We start from the raw sequence: 18884 nt of genomic DNA, 5'->3' as shown, positions 1-18884 counted from the left end.
ATTCTTGATATTATCACTACAAATAACATCAGAAAACAAAAGGAAATAGTAGCTAAATGGACAGATGGTTCATAGGTTCTTCCCGGAAAGGCAAATAAAAGGATTGGTTTCTATCATGCGTCTGAAGCCAACATGAAACAACTCTTCATGGATCTTTGTTAAACAGACACTTCAGTACCTATGACAGATATTTGCAAAAGCAATAAAAAACATAATTGCAGCTTATCGATAAGTATCTTTTTCAGAGAACAGTAGTAAAAGCAATTTTACAGCATTAAAAGAATTTATTTATAAAACAAGAGGAGTGGACTAGATGTCCTCTAAGGTCCTTTCCAACTCTAAATGTATAAACCTATTACCATATGAAGATCCTATAAATTACATAAATTTTTATGTTATAAAATTTGGTTATTCATTGCAATGAAGAGGACAGTGAAACATAACGAAAAATATGATTCAGTAGTAAGAAAAGAGAAAGGCAAAAGCTTATAAACTACAGAGAAGTCACATGGTAATGCATCATACATACTTTGAGAAAATAGGTGACTGAATGGCCAATAATATGAATAGCCTGAATGGCCAATATGAATTGACTGAATGGCCAATGGTATGAAGCAAAAGCAAAATTGATTATATTTTAAGAGTAAAGGACTGGTTACTGATTTGGGAGTCATTTCTTATGAGCTTTCTGTAAATAATCAGATCATCAATTAATTACAGCAAAGAACAAAATCAATTCTAAAGTAAATGTGGTCATGTGATCTGCAAGATGATGGAATAGTAGTTTGCATCTTTATTCCCTGACCCCAATAACATATAACAATGAGAAGATCCTTCTTAAAAAGCAGAATTGGCCAAACAGAAAAGGAGATACAAAAGATCACTGAAGAAAGTAATTCCTTAAAAATTACAATTGTGCATATGGAAGCTAATGACTCTATGAGACATCAAGAATCAGACAAAATTAAAAGAAAGTAAAATAGAAGAAAATGTAAAATACCTCACTGGAAAATCAAGTGACCTGGAAAATAGATCCAGGAGAGATAATTTAAGAATTATTGGACCACCTGAAAGCAACAATCAAAAAAGAGCCTGAACAGCATCTTTCAAGAAATTATCAAGGAAAACTGTCCTGATATCCTAGAGCCAGAAGGTAAAATAATTATGGAAAGAATTGACTGATCACTTCCTGAAAGTGATCCCAAAATGAAAACTCCAAGGAATATTGTAGCCAAATTCCAAAATTATCAGGTTAAGGAGAAAATACAGCAAGCAGCCAGAATAAAACAATTTAAATAATGAGGCACCACACTCAGGAGAACACAGGACTTAGCAGCTTCTACATTAAAGGATCAGAGGGCTTGAATATGATAATTCAGAAGTCAAAGGAGCTTGGATCAGCTACCAGCAAAATTGAGCATAATCTTTCAGAGGAAAAGATGGACATTCAATGAAATTGGGGACTTTCAATTATTCTTGATGAAAAAAACAGAGCTGAACAGAAAATTCTGTCTTCAAATACAAGACTCAAGAGAATCATAAAAAGGTAAACAGCAAAGAAAAAAAGAACCATGTTATTCAATAAGGTTAAACTCTTTACATTCCTACAGGGGAAGAAGATACTTGTAACCCTTGAGAACTCTGTCTTTATTAAGGCAGTTAGAAGGGGTATACATAGACAGAGGGTGTGGGTATAAGTTGACTTTGATGTGATGATAAAATTAATTAATTGAGGGGTGTAAAATAGATTGTGCTGAGAGAAGAGGAAAGAGGGAGGGAGAAAAGGGTAAAATATATCACATGAAGAGATGCAAAGTTTATGCAAAGTTTACAGTGAAGGGAAACAAAGGAGGGGGTAAGCATTGTTTGAACCTTACTCTCATCTGATTTGGCTCAAAGAGGCAATAACACACACATTCAGTTGCTTATCGAAATCAATCTTACCTTATAGAGAAGTTGGAGGAGAAAGGGGAAAGAAAGGGGAAGGGGGCTGATGGAAAGGAGGGTAGATTGAGGGAGGGGGTAGTCAAAAGCAAAACACCAGTGAGGAGGGAAATGATGAAGGGAGAGAGAAAAGTATAAAGGGGGGAATGGGATGGAGAGAAAGACACATTTAGTAATCATAACAGTGAATGTGAATGGGATGAACTCTCCCATAAAACAGAAACAGATAGCAGAGTGGATTGAAAAACGCTCCTATAATGGATTGTTTACAAGAAATACATTTGAAGCAGATAGACACAGAGTACAGGTAAAAGGCTAGAACATAACACGCTATGCTTCAGCTGAAATAAAAAAGGCAGGGGTGGCAATTTTGATCTCAGACAAAGCAAAATTAGATCTAACTAAAAGAGATAAGGAAGGAAAGTAGATCTTTCTAAAAGGTACCATAAACAATGAAGTAATATCAATACTAAAAATATATGCACCAAGTGGTGGTCCAAATTATTAGAAGTAAAGTTAAGTGAGTTACAGGAAGAAATAGCAAAGCTATTACACATCTCAAAACTAGATAAATCTAACCACAAAATAAATAAGAAAGAAGTTAAGGAGGTGAACAAAATTTCATAAACATTAGATATGATAGATCTCTGGAGAAAACTGAATGGGGACAAAAAGGAATATATTTTTTTCTCAGCAGTACATAGCACCTACACAAAAACTGACTCTGTATTAGGGCATAAAAACCTCACAATCCAATGCAGAAAGGCAGAAATATTAAATATATCCTTTTCAGATCATGATGCAATGAAAACTACATGTAATAAAGGGTCATAGAAAGGTACAGTAAAAATAAATTGGAAACTAATCTAATCCTTAAGAATGAGTGGGTCAAAGAACAAATCATAGAAACAATCAATAATTTCATCAAAGAGAATGACAATAATGAGACAACATGACAAAACTTATGGCATGGAGCCAAAGCAGTTGTTAGGGGAAATTTTATATCTCTAAATGCTTACATGAATGAAATAAAGAGGAGATTAATGAATTGGGCATACGACTAAAAAGCTATAAAAAGAACAAATTAAAAATCTACAATTAAATAGCAAATTATAAATTCTGAAAACTAAAGGAGAAATTAATAAAATTAAAATTAAAAAAACTATTGAACTAATAAATAAAACTAAGAGTTGGCTTCATGGGACAAATACAACAATAAAACAGATAAACTTTTGGATAATTTGATTAACAAAAAAAGAAGAAAACCAAATTACCAGTATCAAAAATGAAAAGGGTGAATTTACCACCTATGAAGAGGAAATTAAAACAATAATGAGCTATTTTGTCCAACTGTATGCCAATAAATCTAAGTGAAATGGATACTTATAAAAATATGATTTCCCCGATTAATAGAAGCAGAAATAAAATAAGTAATTCCATTTCAGAAAAAAAATTAACAAGCCATCAATGAACTCCCTAAGAGAAAAATGCCAGGGCAAGATGGATTTACAAGTGAATTCTACCAACTATTTAAAGAACAATTAATTCCAATACTATATAAATTATTTGGGAAAAGAGGCGAAGAAGACCTACCAAAATTTTTTTATGATACAAATACAGTGCTGATACCTAAACCTGGAAGAGGCAAAACAGAGAAAGAAAATTATAGACCAATTTCCCTAATGAATACTGATGCAAAAATTTTAAATAAAATATTAGCAAAGAGATTGTAGCAACTTATCATGAGGATGACACACTATGACCAGGTGGGATTTATACCAGGAATACAGGGCTAGTTCAATATTAGTAAAACTAGCAATTGACCAATACCAAAATTAACAGAAATCATATGATTATCTCAATAGATGCAGAAAAAACTTTTTCACAAAATACAGCACCCATTCCTATTAAAAACACTAGAGAGCATAGGAATAAATGGAGTCTTCCTTAAAGTGATACGTAACATTTATCTAAAATCAGGATATCCATTATCAACACTGTTATTCAATATTGCATAAGAAATGTTAGCTTCAGCAATAAGATAAGAAAAAGAAATGGAAGGAATTGGAATAGCAATGAGGAAATAAAACTAACACTCTGCAGATAATATGATGGTATACTTAGAGAATCCTAGAGAATCAACTAAAAAACTACTTAAAATAATTGACAACTTTAGCCCACATATATCATCAGCATTTCTCTATATTACTAACAAAACCTAGCAGCAAGAGATAGAAAGAAAAATTCCATTCGAAATAACTGCAGACAATATAAAATATTTGAGAGTCTATCTGCCAAGACAAACCAGGAACGATATGAACACAATTACAAAACACTTTTCACACAGTCAGATCTAAATAATTGAAAAATATCAATTGCTCATGGGTAGGCCAAGCTAATATAATAAAAATGACAAATCTACATAAATTAGTGTACTTATTCAGTGCCATACCACCCGAACTACAAAAAAACATTTTGTAGAGCTATAAAAATAACAAAATTCATCTGGAAAAACAAAAGGTCAAGAATATCAATAATGAAAAGAAATGCAAGGGAAGGTGGGCTAGCTATACCAAATCTAAAACTGTAAAGCAGCAGTCATCAAAAGTATTTGGCACTGGCTAAGAAATAGAGTGGTGGATGAGTAGAATAGGTTAGGTACACAAGACACAGTGGTCAATGACTGTAGTAATCTGTTTAATAAACCCAAAGACTCCAGCTTCTGTGATAAGAACTCACTATATGACAAAAGCTGCTAGGAAAACTGGAAAATACTATGGCAGAAATTAGGCATGGATCAACATCTCACACTGTATTCCAAGATAATTTCAAAATGGGTATATGATTTAGACATAAAGGGTGATACCATAAGCAAATTAGGAGAGAAAGGAATAGTTTACCTGTCAGATAAGAATGTATGACCAATCAAGAGACAGAGAACATTATGAAATGCAAAATGGATAATTTTGATTACATTAAATTGAAAAGTTTTTGCACAAAGACAATGCAGTAAGATTAGAAGGAAATCAGAAAGGTGGGAAACAATTTTTATAGCTAGCATCTCTATTAAAGGCCTCATTTCTCAAATGTACAGAGAACTGAGTCAAATTGATAAGAATATAAGTCATTCCCCAATTGATAAATGGTCAAAGGGTATGAACAGGCAGTTTTCATATGAAGAAATAAAAGCTATCTCTAGTCATATGAAAAAAATGCTCTAAATCACTATTGATTAGAAAAATCTAAATTAAAACAACTCTGAAGTATCACCTCACCCCTATCCAATTGACTAACATGACAAAAAAGGCAAATAATAAATGTTGGAGAAGATGTGGGAAAATTTGGACACTAATGCATTGTTAGTGGAGTTGTAAACTGATCCAACCATTCTGGAGAGTAATTTGGAACTATGCCCAAAGGGCTATAAATTTGTGCATACCCTTTGATCCAGCAATAGTACTACTAGATCTGTATCCCAAACAGATCATACAAATGGGAAAAGGACCCACATGTACAAAAATACTTATAGCAGCTCTTTTCATGGTGGCAAAAAATTGGAAACTGAGGGGATGCCCATCAATTGGAGAATGGCTGAACAAGTTGTGGTATATGAATGTAATGAAATACTCGTGCTGCATAAGAAATGATGAGCAGACTTCAGAAATACCTGGAAAGACATACATGAACTAATGCTGAGTAAAGTGAGCAGAACCAGGAGAACACTGTACATAGTAATGGCAACATTGTGTGATGACCAACTTTGATAGACTTAGCTCTTTCCAACAATACAATGATCTAACACCAGGGCTGTCCAAAACGCAGGCCATGCGCCCACCACAGAAATCAACACAAATGCTTTAAAGCATTTACGTAGATTGCCACACCATAGTAAACACAGGCAGGCCTCACTTTGTACAGCCCTGATCAAAGACAATTCCAAAAGATTCATGATGGAAAATGCTATCCACACCCAGAGAAAGAACTATGGAGTCTGAATGCCGATCAAAGCATACTACCTTCTCTTTTTTGTTTCTTCTTTCTTGTGGTTTATTCCCTTTTGTTCTTATTCTTTCACATGACTAATGTGGAAATATATTTAATATGATTGTACATGTATAGCCTATATCAGAGAACTTGCCATCTTAGGGAGGGGGGTAGGGGGAGCGGACAGAGAGAGGGAGAAAAAAATTCGGATCTCAAAATCTCCTAAGAGTGAATGTTAAAAACTACCTTTAAATATAATTAGAAAAATACTATTAAGTGGGGAAAAAGAATTTCTGGGCAATTCTCTTAAGCTGTTCTCTCTTGATTTTACTCCCTCGAAGATAGCATCCAAATAGAGACAATGCTGTAAAAAAGAACTATAGTCAAATTCACTGCTAGTGGGCCCCATGCTGCTACAAAATTCCCCAGTGTGTCCAGAAGCACAACTAAAATGTAACTGGTAAATGTTTAACAAAATAAATATAAATACAATACAACATAGATAATGTTAAGCTCTAAGTCAATGTGTGGCTCAGAGGGATCCATTTCTACTTGAATTTGACCCAACAGCTGTAAGGGTCTTGAGGCACCTTCACCCCTCTGAGGTAAACCATGAAATGTGCCTGAGGCCTTGGCCTTTGTATTTGTCCTTTTCAGTTTTAGGTGAAAGGATCAGAGACTCCAACCTTCTGGATTCTTGAAAGGTCAAGAGAATGAGCCTCTGAGTGTCTGGGCATCCCAGTGACTCGGAGACCCAGTGTGTATATTTTGTAGCCATGTCAGCATTGATATCCCAAGGAGTAAGGCATGATCCAGCCCAGCAATAGCTTCCAAAATGGCCTCTCTGCCTTTACTCTTCTACCTCTCCAGCCATCTTCCACACAGCTGCCAAAGTGATATTTCCAAAACACAAATCTGACCATATCACCCTTGTCCCAAGACTTCCAGTGGATCCCTCTTCCTATGTAATAATAATATTAATAATAATAATAAACACAATAATAATAAACATATATCTACTTTCAGTATTTAAAGCTTTTTGCAACCTAGCTTCAGCCTACCTGTCCTTGCTCATAACATTCACATGACACACTCTGCAATGCAGCCAAATTGGCTTTCTTGTTCATCTCTAGTTGCCATGTCTTTGAACTTTATCCTCCAGTCTGCCTTTTTAGAATCCCCAGTCTACTTCAACCATCAGCTCAGTTGCCACTTCCTACATTATGCCTTTCCCAATCCCCACCCCCAGCTTCTAGTGCCTACCAACCTTAAATGACTTTGTATTTCCTCTGTATATAGTTATGTGTATACATACTATTTTCACTGATATAAGCTCCTTCAGGAATTTTTTTCTTTACATCCCTAGCACCTAGCACAGTATCTGGCTCATACTGACTGGTTGGTTGATGTCCTTTGTTCTCAAAGAAAACCAAAATGACATCACTGTGTTGGGGTCAAGGCACAGTATAAGGCACAATGTGTTCAACTGTGGCTAATAAGAGCAATATGAGCTCAGAATGCTCTACCACAAGTCAGGCACAAATAGGCCACAGAAACACTTAGGATGGATTCTCCAGATTTGTACGTCACACATTTCTTTTGAGCTACTTCAATTCTGCTTTGCTCATAGAGCACCTTCTTTGATGACAGCATGTCATGCTCGGCAGTCCTGTGCCAGTGTCTCCCATGTGATACAATTAATTCCAATATAGGCATTTAACAAATGGATAGTCCTATGATTTTTCTCCCCAAATCTATTCCTACATACATGTGACACATATTGGCTCTATGACCCTAGTAAGTAATTTAAACCCACAGTTCTAGGAGCTCTCTACAATGAAATAACAGGTAGAAGGAAAGAATAAATGGATATCACCCAAGTTAGAGATGCTTAGGACATGCTCCTGGAAAAAAGCAGAACTGGTACATGCCTGAATATTTTGCATTGGCCTAACACATGGTTGGGAAGAGCCTCTTTACATTAGCTTCATAGCGAGAACTGTATGCATCTTTAAATCTGCTAGACTGAACACAGTTACTCTCTTTTCTGAAGTCATTTCTGGGGGAAACGACTCACCATTCACTCACAGCAGGTGACGCCACATGGTAAGTGGAAAAGGACTAAGGGCCATCCATTCCCTCCACTCCTTTGGGCCACTTGGCCTTGAGAAACAGGTTTAGCTTTTTTGTCTTGTTTCTTTTGTTCTTTACAGTTCCAGGAACTAAGAGTGGAGTTTTGGGGAGTTAGAATCAAGGGTATCTTGGGAGTTAGAGTCAAGGGTATTTTAGAGCATAGGATACTAGGCTGTTGTAGTCAGTCCAGCAGAAAAACCTAAAGGAGCAATGGTACTACCCAATGGAGCACTGGACTTGATTGTGGTAGAACTAACATGAAGGAACAGAGTTAAGCTGTGAGGCTGATTCCCAGGCTGCCCCCTCCTCTCCTTAGAGACCAGAGGTGGCATGGGAGTGATTACACCTCCAAGTTTTTGGGAGAAATATCTGTATCTTTTTCTTGCTACATCTTTGAAGTAAAGATTCGTTTTTAAAGGTCAATATGATATTAAGCAATTAAATTAAACTAAGTTGCTACTTATGGACCCCTAAAATTGGGAGGAAACACAATCAGAAGGGCTCTAACCAGTGGCAGAAAACAAAGACCCCCAACCCTCTCGAAATATCAGAAAACCCTGGAGGTAAGGAGTAGGACCTGCAGCACTTTGAGAGTAGGGCCACAGTTAATTGTTTTTATATGTATGTGTTCACATAAGGGTATGAGTGCACATGTATGTATATATATACACATGTATGTTTGTGCACATACCTACACATCTCTATAGATGTATATTTGGATTTCTCTAAATGCTTTTCTTTTCTGAAGATGGTTGAGCTTCTTTTGATTTAGACTATCTTCTGTATATTCCTTTGAAAGGAGAGGCTACAATACTCCTTTTTTCTGTAACTGCCAATAACATCAACTGACTAAAGAGAACTAATAGCCTGTTTCATCTCAAGTTGTTCTTCTTTAATTCTGACTCAAATGACAACTGGCCGAGAGACCCACAATTCTAGCCATGCTTACATTTAATAAACTTTGTAGAAACTTTAAATTTCCTATACCTCTCCCCAGTCCAAAGCAATATATCTGTCATAATTGAAGGGTTCATATTAATTCATTTCTCCCACAAAAATAGCCTTCATACATTTTTAGTGTCACTACCATTAAAGCTGAGAAAGGGGGAAAAGATATCCATTTCTCATAAGCAACACTGTAACCTACATGTTCAGTCATCCACCATATTGCTGTACAATTATTTTCATGATTCAAAAAGCTTCAGGAAAATTTAATTGAGGAAACTAAGTGCCTTATTTAATAGGTCATTGAAGAGCCCCCATGTATATTGTAAATCTTTTCAAGTACACTATTTGGGCTATTTGTATCTAAATATTTGAAGGATCAGCTATTTGAACAGTTGTGGAAACTAAACAATAAGTATTTTCACAAAATACAGCAAGTTCCTTTGTTTTTTTTTTGTAGCAAGTTCCTTTGTAATTAGCATTCAGTATATTCCCATGATTCGAAACTAGTTATGCAGACATTTTATTACTGGATTTTATAGTGGGATGCTGCTAAATTTATCAGAATCTATGAATATCACACACATTTTGTCCTTTTTATTCTCAATTGTATATTTGAAACTTTCTGGGAAACCCATCATTCTGTATTTCACTCCTTTTTTAATGTCAAAATCAAAACTGATTGTACTTCTGATTAACAGTACATTTGATAACTGTATGACATATCTAGACAAATGACAGCTATGTTGCAAATTTTACAGTGCTATTTAAATGTAAGCTCACAAAAATGTGATGCCAAATTTCAAAGGATTACATGATAGCCTCTGATACACAAAGACACACACTAACACATGTTACAAAAGCTTGATGTCATCTCTTAATAACAGTGACAAGGGACACTGCAGCCAGAGGTAGCATGACAGATTATATCAGAAGCAAACGATAATTGGATTTTGTTTGAGATCTTCTCAAAGGCAACAGCTTTGGGCACCATCCATTTGCAAAAAATGGCCAAATTACCTGGTCTTCTCAAGTCCAAAATGTGGATCCTTTATACAATACCCAGACTTCTTGAAGTTCAAAGCTTACAGGGCCGTTCTTGTTCATTCATTAATTTCCTGCTGCAAATTTGTCTACAGACATCAGACAGTTACTAGCTCTGTGACCCAGAAAAAGTCATTTAACCTCTCTCCTCCTCCTAGTTTCCCAGGCTTGAAACCTAGGTGTTATCTGCTACTCCTCACCCTCTCTCAATTCCCATATGCAATCTATTGTCAAATCCTATCAATCTGACCTTCCTTACTTCTCCTGTATATACTTCCTTCTTTCTTCTGATTTTGCCACCACCACAGGACAGACCCTTATCACCTCAGCCCTGGATTATCACAAAAGTATGTTGGTTGGTCTCTTTACCTCAAGTCTCTCCCCGCTACAATCTATCTCCACTCAGGCTGTCAAATTGATCTTCCTAAATAACAACTCTAACTATGTTAATCCTGTATTCAATCAACTCCAGTGGATCCCCATCACCTCCAGAATTAAATACAGGGTGTCCCAAAAGTCATAATGTGGGTTTAAACTTTAAGATCTATTAAAGCTTATCTACTACACTTTAATATTTATTAAACCTTAAAATGGCACTAAGCCTCTTTATAAAATTCTCTGTTTAACAATCAAAGCCCTTTACAATCAGGCCCCATCCTACCTTTCCAGTCTTCTTATATCTTACTCAATACCATGTACTCTGAGACCCACTGACAGCAGCTTCCTTACTGTTCCTCAAACAAGACAATCCATCTTCCAAGTGAGCATTTTCACTGGCTGTCCCCCATGCCTGGAATTCTCTTACTCCTGTTTCCTGGATTCTTTCAAATCCCAGCTAAAGTCTCTCCTTCTACAGGAAACCTTTCCTAATCCTCCTTAATTCTAATATCTTCTGTCAAAATCTTTTTAGATCCTGACTCTAGAATTCATCATGTTGGCTATCCATCCCAGCTTTGGGTCATCTGCAGATTTCATAAGTATACCTTGTAATTCCCATTAAACTCATTGATAAAAATGTTAAACAGCATAGTGCCAGTGCACAGATCCCTTCAATGTTCTCTTGGAGGCTTCCTGCCAGATTAAATTTGGCTTCAGATTTGGAAGGATTCAGTTCTGAATCCTTCTAAGCATACTATAGTTTAGCTCACTATCTTTTACCTCTTAGCACGAGATATTTTAATAATTTGTTTTGCTAAAATCTAAGGAAACCCTATCCTTTGGAAATCCTGTCATAAAAGGAAATGAACCATTCTTGCTGAAGCTATACTGGATCTCTGTGATCACCACTTTCTCATCTAGATGTTCACTAACCACTAAATTGTAAGTTCCTTGAGGGCAGGGACTATTTTTTGCTTTTTCTTGTATCCACAGTGCCTGGCACATAGTAACAACTTAATAAATACTTACTGATTTAATCTCTTTAATAACACATTTTAGAATTTTCTCAGAATTGAAGTTAAGCTGACATAGTTTGCAGACCCTATCCTCTCCACTTTTTTGGAACTTGGGACAATTACCCTTTGCTAGTTCTGTAGTCATTCTACTGTTCTCCACAATCTTTCAAAGATTATTAACAATGGCTCAGCCATCACACCTCCAGTACTTTCGGTAGTTCATTTGGAAATGAATATGTCAAGAGCAGCAATATTTTGAGTTAAGAGTTAAGCAGCTTGGCATTTTCTGTATTGTCACTTGTCATTTTACCATCAATTCTAAGCGGAGTTCTCCTATTGTCCTTTATTCATCCAATATAGCCATAGTGCTTAGCCCTATATATAGGTACAGCACCTGGGGTCACCTTCCCCCAACTTACAAGGTGGATTCCCCAGGGAATGGCAACTGTAAGTTCAAGGTACTGTCTGTCTGCATATCCTATGAAACTATAGCTCATGAGGCTCTGCTGATTTGTTTATATCAATTTGTTAATAGTTATTCAGAAGACATAATTAGTTCATAGCAAAGGCATTTAATGAAATGACATACTAAGAAAAGTAGCAATAAAGCATTTCCCCCATCAACCTGAAGTACAGTCTCCTACAAATATATACAGCATCACTGGACACATGTAAGGAACGTGTGTACTTAGGACAAATGTATAGGGAACATGTTGAGGAGTACATATGAGGAGGAGTACACACATACGGACCACCTGTAGCCAAATCGCCTTTGGTTCTCCAACAACGTAGAGTGCTGATATCTTCCAGTGATGCCATCATACCCACTCCCACCAGTCCTGTTACCTGCTAGTTTTAGATACTGCTCTGTTAGAAGTTGTCCAATTGAACATATAGATTGTGCCAAACACCATTCTCCTGGGCATAGAGTCTCAATGATCTCCAATTTGTAGCTCAACTGAAATTCTCTGTTGCCTCCTCAGTGAAGGAGTGCTACAATGTTTTCCTAGTTTAAAGCCTGCAGGCTTTCTCTGCCTCTTTTATAAAATGTGGAAAATTCTTTCCTGGAGAGCAGCATAAAGCATCCCCAGTTTTGTTTCCTCATGATTTTGGCTACTGAGGTTTTTTCTTCCCAATGGGAGAGTTTCAGCCTTGGCTGCTACTTGGGACAAAGATGTCCTCAGGCATGATCTTTGGTTTGGATTCATTTTTACTGGTTCAGAGACTTTAGTCTTCACAGCAAATTTCACCCTGTTTTAACATGAAGTTACTCATATGCCTCCCAAAGTTTCATCTCTCAAGACTAAACTGTAAGAAAGATAATGGCTACTTACCAATAACTGCTGAACAGGCTTGGGGTTCATGGTTCCCAAAATTTTGAAACTTATCCCTCAGTCTCTGCCACAAGCTTATTTAGCTCATTTCTGGTCCTTTCATACGTAGATGTGGCCAAAGTTTCAAAGGGGCTCTGAAGCACCTCTGAAATACTTGTTTGGAAAAAAAATCCCTTTGGATTCACCTTAGCTTTCTTTAAGAGCTTAAAATTATTCTGTACTTGAACACTTCTGACATTATTTTTCAAGTAGTAGTCATATTGATAACTCATATTTATGCAACATGCTAAGGCTCACAAAATGCTTTTCAAACATTATCCTCATTTAAGCCTTATAATAACCCTATTAAGATAGGTGCTGTTATTATCCCTGTTGTGCAAAGAAACCGAGGCTCTGAATCTAAGAGAGATTAAGTGACTTTCCGAAGGTCACACATGTAGTAAGTATCCAACGTATGATAGAAGCCCATATTTTCTTGCTTCTAAGTCCAATGTTGTATCTACCATGCCATGAGACTATCAGTATCATGTCAAGATGTTTGTATTCATCCTCTATTTCCTGCCCTTACTTCTATCTTCTGTATAGATCTTTTTTTAAAAGTTGATTAATCCATCCTTTGATTCAGTCACATTGGTCTCTTCAGGGAACTCCTTCCTGCCCTCTCTCCTGTCACAGTCAAGCTTTTTCCTTTTGTGCCTTCATAATTTCATTTTTGAGAATTACCCATCTTCCCACTCCTGAGTTTCCCAGTACAATCATAGCCTTCCTAATCTCACCTACCTTCTTTTGAATGTTTGAAATCTGCTTTTCCAAACCAGGATTCATATAACCCCTGGATTTCCTTTATCAAGATCCTCTAGGAGGGAATGGCTACTTCCCATAAGGTTCCTAGCATTTCCACAACAGCAATACATTCCTCATATTGGTGAGAATAAAATCCAAAATAGAATTTCCCCTTATTGGTTTCTCCATCTTTTGAACGATAAAATAATCACTAGCTCAACAAATGATTAGCTTCTCTCTGTTTTGGACACAGAGCCCTAGACGATTGCTTAATGATGTAAATTCCCCATCAATCCTATATCCTAACTCTACACCAGAGTTGTTATCTGTGTCTCGAATTCCTTATCTGTTTCCTCTTTCTGGATAGGTGGTCTGAGCACCTAGCACCACAGGTCCAAAACAATCTTAGAGGTTCTCTGCCCCATTTCTACATATGTGGATAAATCTTCAATTAAGGGAAAGTATTTATTATATGATTTCCTCCAATGCTAAACCATAATCTACAAAAGAACCTATGATGCGCAACACAGAAATATCCAAGTCCACAATAAAAGAAAAATAAAGAATCTGTGCAGGTCAACAAAAAGTCAGTTTCTGTTTGAGTTAATTATGTATATGCTCTCTCCTCATTTCCAAGGACCTTTCTGCATGACTAGATGGAAATGGATTGGCTTTGATTTAACTTCTTGTCATTTTAGTCCAATTTGTGTGTTTTGCCTTGAATGATTAGGGAGAAAAGGTTTGGCCCTTTCTGACAAGGTTAATTATAGGATAAGAAAAATAAAAAGAACATTAATTTTGGCTTACAAATGTTATTATTCATTGCGGTTCTCCAGGGTCTGAGGAATGGGTGCATTGCAAAATGAACAAAGAAACACTAAATTAAAATTATGAACATCTGTGCTCATATTTGGCTGCTTACTTTAACATTCTGGTATTTTTTATTTTCTTAACAACTTCATCCTCTGCCTCAATGAGAAATATTTATTTCAAATAGAGCTATTCTTAAATATAATTAACTGAACCAGTTTATAGAATTATAATGAAACTGTAACTTACATTTCAATGCAACATGGAAATAAAATATTTTTCATGATATTTTATTTTTCCCAATTACATGTTAAAAGAATTTCTTTAACATTTTTTAAAGTCTTGAGTTCCAAATTCTATCCTTTCCTCCCTCCCTGCCCCTGATACACTCAGTAAGTAATCTGATATAGTTTATACATGAGCAATCACATAAAATATTTCCATATTAGTCATTTTGTACAAGGAGACTTGAATAAAAAAGAATGAAAGTAACAAAGTGAAAATAGCATGCTGAAGTCTGTATTCAGACAATATCAATTATTTCTCTGGCAGCAGATAAGCATGCCTCATCACAAGTCCTTTGGAATTGTCTTGGATCATTGTATTGCTGAGAATAGCTAAGTCATTTGTAATTCTTCATTGAACAATATTGCTGTTACTGTGTACAATGTTCTCCTGGTTCTGCTCACTTCACTTTGCATCAGTTCATGTAAGTCTTTCCATGTTTTTCTGAAATCATCCTGCTTGTCATTTCTTATAGCACAATAATATTCCATTATAATGATATACCATAGCTTGCTTAGCCATTCCCCAATTGAGAGGAATCCTTTTGATTTCCAAAAATAAAATATTTCTAAGCATTTTTACACCTTTCTACTTCATATATTTTTTAAAAAGAGTTTATCATTAAATTGGGCAATTCAGATCAAACATTAAAGGCAAACTATGTGGAAGGCACTACAGTAGGCATTGGAGATTAAAAACAGCAATCCTTTCACTCAAGGAACTTATCTCCTCCTGCTGAGATATGAAGTATACAAGTAAGTAAACATAAAGTACATACTAAGTAATACAAAGTCAGTGCAAGTAGGGGAGAACATTTAAAAGGAGAGGTAATAAGGAAAGATATTGTGTAGGCGGTGCCACTTGAGCTGTGTTTTAAATGAAGCTAGGTATTATATTTGGGGTCAGGAAAGAAATTATATGACTAATTGAAAGCTCTCCAACACACCTTCTTCCTCCTATTCAACTCTTAGCCCAAATTGTCCACCTGTAAGGCTATCTTTCTGTTCTCCAGAATAAAATACTTTTTCTTTATCAACAAACCACATGCAAAATGAGATCTTAGATTTTCTACCTATTCATAGTGAAATGGTTAAGATGTGCCCCATTGTTGAATATCACTTTTGAAAGCCTGCTTCTTCCCTATTAATACCATCATCAAAGATACTGTCAATTTGTGTATATAAATAACTAATAAAGTTTTTGTATAGATGGGAGAATAGGCATATAACTGTAGTTATTGGCAGATGACAACTGTTAACCTTCTCAGTTGTTTTTTCTTAGCATATTAATAAAGTTCAAGAATGTCTCCACATTTTTGGCATCTTCCCCTCCTCCAGATACTTTGTATTTAGGCCCTTCAATACCCTCACATTTGTATCTTTTCCAACACAGATGTTAACTTTACGTTACTTGGAATAGTCTGGTTATTCTTCCTCTTTTTTGTGTTTAGTGCTGTTTCTATCTTCTCTATAAGTACATCCAAGACTGTGATGTTAAGGTACAAGTGAGGTGGTCCCACTGTACTTGACAGAGAAAATATTTTGTTAAAGTGGTTTTTGCAAATCTCTTCCACATTTCTCCTATTTTTAGACCTCCCATTTTCATCCTTTAATGGTCTTAGGATGGCTTTACTTAGTTGGATCTCTTGCTAAGCTTTTCTTGAAACTGATTTTATGCTCCACTGCCTCTCTTGTATTTATGATATATTCCTCATAATCATCCTTTATCCTCCTTGGTAAGATTTTTCAAACAACTTTACATTCTAACCCAATACCGCCTTTGACAGACATCTCTCTCCATTTGCCAAGTCAGATGTTTTCTAAGACACATTTCTAAGACACATTCCACATTAGTTAAACTTCTGGATAAATTTATTATAGTCACTGTCTGTGTCATTTCTGCTGTCACAACATCACAACATTTGAGAGTGGGAAAAGAACTTAGTAACCATCTAGTACAATCCCTAAACTAGCTGTCCAGCCTCTCCTTGAAGACTTCCATGACCTCTCTTGGCAACCCACTCCACTTTTACCTATCTCTAATTGTTAGAAAGTCTTTCCTAACATTGAACATAAATCTATCTTTTTTCTAACTTCTACCCCACCCCTGTTCTACCCACTGCTCTTTGGTCTGCCCTCTGGGGCCAAACAAAACAAATCTAATTCCTCTTTCACATGATAGCTGTCTGCAAATATTTGAAGACAGTCGTCATGTCCTCTCTAAGCCTTCTCTTCTCCAGACTAAACATGCCCAGTTCCTTCAAGTGTTCCTTATATGAGATGGACTCACCACACTGGTTGCACTCCTCTGGACACTCTCCAGATATCTATGTCATTTACTATTGTGGACAAATTACCTTTTTAGGCTCCAGACTTAACTTCTAAAATCCATTCCACATCTAGACCTATAATCCTATGACCCATGTACCTGCCAAACATTGTTCTACTCATAAGAATCATTATTAATGCAATCTTTACTACTCATATGATAGTCCTATTATAGTCATGCAATATTATGCACTGTTCTGGAAAATGATTGACTTGTAAAGTGTTCTCTGACAGCTGAGCTTCCTTTCCTACTGTGGCTAAAAAATAAAAGAGGTATAATAATATAGTTTGGATTAACAGCAATTTTATTTTATTGATTCCAAAGCCCTTCTGAATTCTTTAAAATTAACGACTTTAACTTGTGAATAAGAATACACATGCTTAAGTTGTTCTTCCCTTAAAACAAAATTGCAGCTCTGTAGATGTCACAAATACATTAAATTTACCAAGTGCAAAAAGATTAAAAAAAATCCTGCTCCATTCAAGGCATTATTTCAGATTGGATTTAATAGTTAAGAGGATTATGTGACAAGTTTATAGAAATTCTGTCTCCATTACTTCTATGCAGATGACTCAAACATATACATATCCAGCCCGGTTCTCTCCCTTAAGCTTCTGTCCTCCATCAGTAACTACCTATTGGACATTTCAAATTGTTTTTCCTATCGGTATCTCAAACTCAACATGTCAAAAACAGAACTATGTTTCTTTCAAAAGCTACCCTTCTTCCGAAGTCAACTATTACTAATGAGGGCATCAAAGCCCTTCCAGCCACCCACATTCACAATCTCAATGACATTCTAGACTCCTCACTCTAATTCACCCTACATATCCAGTCTATTGCCAGATCCTGCAATTCCTATCTCCATGACCCTTGTGTGCGTATGTGTGTGTGTGTGTGTGTGTGTGTGTGTGTGTGTGTATCTCCATCCTTCTTTGCACTCGCACGGAAACAACCTTAATATAAGGTCTCTCATCTCAGTACTTCTTAAACTGTGGGTCAAGACCTAACAGTTTAAGAGGCGCTTGTGATGCATGAATTCATCAGGACATTCTGAACTCGCTGCAATCTGACTCTAACTAATCTTATTCCTAGCCAGACTTTGAAGGACTTTTTATGATGTCTGCTACCAGGGAAGACTGGCCCTCCCTCCTGGAATCAGACTTTCCTAACAGGAATGCCCTCAAGGATGTTTTGAGAACAGCTCCTTTCCCATCAATCACACATTTAATTGGCAAAATGCCTTCTTGGTTAGAAGGAACTATTAAAGGAGAGTAGTCCTGAACCCTCTTTGGCAAGTGCCCCCTGCAGTACAGACATGTAGTCCAGGACCTTCCCATCAGGACCCTGGAGGCTGACCCGGGACTCCCCAGACCCGTGATCCAGATGTAGATAATTCCCCCATCAGTGCTGATAAATTGTGGTAAGATTGTAACATACCTACTGAGACTTACTGATTGTGACATAACTATTGAAACTTACGGAGTGTGATATAACTATTGGGACTTATTGAATATGACATAACTATTGAGACTTACGGATTGTGACGTAACTATTGAGACTTGCTGACTGACAGAAGTATGAAGATTTACTGATCATGACATACCTATTGGGCCTTACTGATTGTGACATAACTTGAGATTTACTGATTGTGATATAATTATTGAGATTTACTGATTGTGACATACCTATTGACACTTACTAATTGTGACATAACTATTGAGATTTACTGATTGAGACATGCCTATTTAGACTTACCGATTGTGACTTAACTATTGGGACTTACTGATTGTGACATAACTATTGGGACTTATTGATTGAGACCTTTTATTATTATTATCATTAAAATAAATACTAGTACTATATATACATATCAAACTTGAGATTCTGTGTCATTTCT

Source organism: Trichosurus vulpecula, chromosome X (genome assembly GCF_011100635.1).
Source record: "Trichosurus vulpecula isolate mTriVul1 chromosome X, mTriVul1.pri, whole genome shotgun sequence".
Taxonomy (NCBI): Eukaryota; Metazoa; Chordata; class Mammalia; order Diprotodontia; family Phalangeridae; genus Trichosurus; species Trichosurus vulpecula.
Note: the sequence above shows the minus strand (reverse complement) of the source record.